Here is a 4,342-nt window from a genome sequence, read left to right on the forward strand (position 1 = left end):
GAGGTGGAATTGAACCTGGGTACCGGGCGCTTAGAGGCAGCAATGCGAACCACTGTGCCACCCCTAGTGTATAAATAATGGAGCATGTCAAAGGATCACAACGCAGTGAGTGCAGAAATTTATTCTCATTTCAGTCCTTAATGATCTGATCCTTACACTGAACCTGCTTAAACAACCTCCCAATGTCCATAAAATCAAACCCCTTCAGATTCGTGTATGTTTTAATGTTTTGCCTCTCATGCTTCTGAATCACAGAGAATACAGACCCAGTTTACTAAGGGTTGTATCATATGAAACCCTTTGTTAGTGATTGAAGCATAATGTGAAAACCCTTTCCCACAGCGAGTAGTTCAGCTCTGGGATGCATTGTCTGACAATGTGGTGATGCAGCTTCAAGTGAGGCATTGAGAAGGGAATTCGATTGTTAAAGTTTCATTGGAACGGTGGCACAGTGGTTAGCACTACTGCCTCACAGCATCAGTGTGGAGTTAACATGTTGTCCCTGTGTCTGCATGGATTTTCTCTGTGTGCTCTAATTTCTTCTCACAGTCCAATGCTGAGCAGATTAAATGGATTAGATATGATAAATTGCCCCTTAGTGTCCCAAAATGTGCAGGTTAAGGGGTTAGCCATCGTAAAAATGCACGAAAGATGTTCTTTCAGAGAGTCAGTGCAGACACGATGGGCCGGCTGGCATCTTTCTGGACTGTGGAGTATGAGGGATCCAAGGGATACTCAGTGCTTTCATTGGTGAAGCCAAGGATGCCATCCACTTTTCTAATAACTCTCTTAAAATCTCTCGCGTTCAAAGATCTCTCTGAACCTCAGAACACTCTGAGCCTGCACACTCTTTAGAACTGGACCATTCAGTTTCTTTCGCCTCTCCCCATCTCTTCTGTCAAAATGCAGCACTGTTCCTGAGTGTGGCATTAATAATGTGAGAGCTGAGACCGCAGCTTCTGTCTCCCCAAGAGAATCTTTCTGGATAAAGTGGAAATTTACAAGGATTTCTGTCACTGAGACATTGTCTGGCTGTCTGTGTCTCACTGCCCTAACTCAAACTGTCTCTGTCTATCCCTCCACCCCCTCTCATCCACTCTATATGAAGGCGGGATATTGTTGTTTAGTGACTGAGTGCACACAATCTGTATCTTCATCTGATCAAATAGAATTCAGCTTGTGAACAATATCATCATTTCAACCAGTTCTGGGTTAAATCAGGCACAGCTCTGATTGGCTGCAGCCCGCTGAATCTGGGGAGCAGACACTGTGAGCATTGCCAGCCTCAAAGGCTTTAACCCTTACTGAGCTGGGAAACTCCAAATAATCCCTGAGAATCCACAGCACAGTGCGAGAGGAGAGGAAAGCCTGTCCTGGGAGCTGTCAATCTGAGACACAGTTTGACCCTGTCAATGTGCAGATGTGAACCTGCTCCTTCCATTCTCAAACTGTTATAACCAGGAACACAGAACGCCCAGTAATGACCAGCTTGTTGCAATGTGTTTGAATGAACACGATGTCATATCATCTAAGCAGCATTTTGAAATTCTCAATCATTCAATGTATTCTGATGAAATGTATTTCTTGTGCTCTGTGTGTCATTACATAAGAATCTTCCTCTGATATGAGACCTTGTTTTGGCCTTGTGCCCCTGATGCTGATTATTTTCATTCTGCTCACGTTATGATATTTCTCATGGAACCAGAGAAAGAACCAGAGAAAAGTAACAGCACAGAGGGGACCCATTCGGCCTATCTTGTCCATGGCAATCTGAGGATACCCAGATGTCCTTTCCAAACTCACCTTCCTGCACCTGGCCCGAAGCCATGCAGCTGAAAGCATGACAGAGACCCAAATACTGCATGCCAACAATTCACTAGGATTTGCGACTCTGTGGCTGCCTGAAGCAGCCGAAGTAAATATTTCCAGTCATAATCGCTGTGAGCAGGGTTCAAACCTGCGCGGGGAAAGCCCAGTCGATGTCGAGTTGAACGCCTTAACCACTTGGTCATCGCAGCTGCATATTCGTGAGGATAATATAACCACCTCAGTAGCATTTATATTCACTTCATCAGGCACCATGATTGTGCAGAGCACAGTGTGTGAGCTGAAATGTGTTCCTCAACCTTTACTTTGTATCTTTGTCTCTGACTGAGAACTCATTTATTCGGTCAGGGACCTGTTTTCCTATTTCAATATTTTTTCATCAGAAACGAATTACGTCCGAACAAAAATTGAAAAAGAGAAATCTCTATTTAATTCCTGTCAAATGTTGTGTTCGCACTGTTTTTGTCCACTCGGTTTAAAACACATGAGGCCGTGGATAAGGTTCTAAATAAATTATCACTGCGATGGCCGGGAATCGAACCCGGGTCAACTGCTTGGAAGGCAGCTATGCTCACCACTATACCACCATCGCTCAATATACTTAAACAACTGTTATTTTAATCAGTTATTATTACAGAACTACCTTATTTGCTGATTTTGTCAGGCACGAGGTGTGTCCATTGCACAGTTTGTAAACTGAACCTGTCTTGTCTTGTTTTTCTGGACAGTTTAAGCCGCCGTTTTATTATTGTTTCTGACTGGGAACTAATTGATTAGTTTTGAGGCATGTTCTTTCATTTAAACAACTGAAAGCAAATTGAAGCTGGATTTTCCATTAGAAACACAGTGGTGATGAGAATCTTTAGTGAATTTTATTTCAGGAGTGCCCACCTACTGTTGTGACCTGTGATAGCGAATTAAATAAATCACCATTGTGATGGTCAGGAACTGACCATTGGTCAAATGCTCGCACAGTCACCACCATCACACACTTGGCTCTGCCACTCTCTCAGTGCGAAAGGTCAGCTCTTGACAGTGAATCTGGTTTCCTCCAGGGCCAATCGGAGGATGGTCAGAAACTGTCTGTCACTCTCAGAAACTCCATTATCAGCGAGTGTGGGATGATTATTGAACTGGCTGTCACTGGTTGGTGACGTTGTGATTTACTGTTACCTGTCAGTGCAGGAGAAACAAATAAAACAGGAAATCTAGAGACTCCGAGAGCAGATAATTTATACTTTCATAGTACAAACTAAACAAACATAGGGCTGTCTGCAATCATTGTAATAACTGAAAAAAAAAGGATTGGCTTGGCCACGGAATCTGGTGAACAGATATGGTCCTGCACCACATGGACTGCAGCGGTTCCAGAAGGCAGCTCACCACCACCTTCCCAAGGGCAATTAGGGATGGGCAATAAATGCTGACCCAGACAGCGACACCTACATTCCATGAATGAATTCAAAGACAATCTGTGGGGAGCGGGCCTCAGAGTGTTTAACAGTTACTGAGGTGAAAAACTATAAATAACCCCCTGGAATCCGGAGCAAAGCCCGGAAGGAGGAGAAATTCCGTCCTGGGACCTTACATTTGGTGAAAGTTTTGTCCTGTGAATGTGTAGATGTGAATATTGTGTAAGAGAGAGTGTATGAAAGGGACGGGCGAGTCAGACTAATCCAACTGTGTTTGTGTGTCTGTTCTGATCATGAGATCTCCGAGTCTCTCTTGTGTAAAATAAAATGATTTTTCAATCAAAGATACCCGCTAAACCGCCTGCTGAGCCCCAAAGTTAGATTTCAAAGCAATTGTTTCATTAAATTAAGGATTTCAGTGGAAAAGTAGAGAACATGTCAGCGATCGCATGTGAGAGCGCGATCAGTGCAGCAGTAAAATGGGTTTCAGTGGAAAATGGAGTCCTCAGTTCGAGTGAAACCTTTTCAACAGCAAACGTTCATGTGTCAGAGACATGAAGGATGTGAGCTGGATCTCTGGACAGGCGGAATTTCTTTGCAATGGGAGAGTTTGTGAGGAGAGAGAAACACAGAGAGGCTGGAGGTGCCGGGAGCTGACTGCACCTTGTCTCTGCTCCGTCCGCTCTCTGCCTTTAAGTTGCTCTGTGCCGCCACCACTGGGTTCATTTCGGATTCAGTTCTGATTGGCCGACAAGAGGTGAGGCCACATTGGATTTGGTACTGGGAAATTAACCGGGCCAAGTGTTAGATTTGGTTGTGGGAGAGCACATTGGAGATAGTGACCACAATTCGGTGTATTTTGTTATTGCAATGGAGAGGGATAGGGTTGTACGGCAGGGCAAGGTTTACAATTGGGGGAGAGGTAATTAGGATGCTATTAGGCAAGAATTAGGGGGCATAAGTTGGGAACAGAAACTGTCAGAGAAAGGAATTAATGAAAAGTGGAACTTTTTCAAGGAACAAATACTGGATGTCCTTGATAGGTATGTCCCTGTCCGGCAGGGAGGAAATGGCCGAGTGAGGGAACCATGGTTCCCGAAAGA

At 44.3% G+C, this 4,342-nt stretch overlaps 1 non-coding gene across 1 annotated transcript; it reads right to left on the reverse strand.

The window, feature by feature from the left end:
* Positions 1-2,347: 2,347 nt before the first annotated feature.
* Positions 2,348-2,419, reverse strand: trnag-ucc (transfer RNA glycine (anticodon UCC)). The gene has a single exon. It is a non-coding gene; the product is annotated as a tRNA-Gly (tRNA).
* Positions 2,420-4,342: the final 1,923 nt, after the last annotated feature.

Source organism: Mustelus asterias, unplaced genomic scaffold (genome assembly GCF_964213995.1).
Source record: "Mustelus asterias unplaced genomic scaffold, sMusAst1.hap1.1 HAP1_SCAFFOLD_35, whole genome shotgun sequence".
Taxonomy (NCBI): Eukaryota; Metazoa; Chordata; class Chondrichthyes; order Carcharhiniformes; family Triakidae; genus Mustelus; species Mustelus asterias.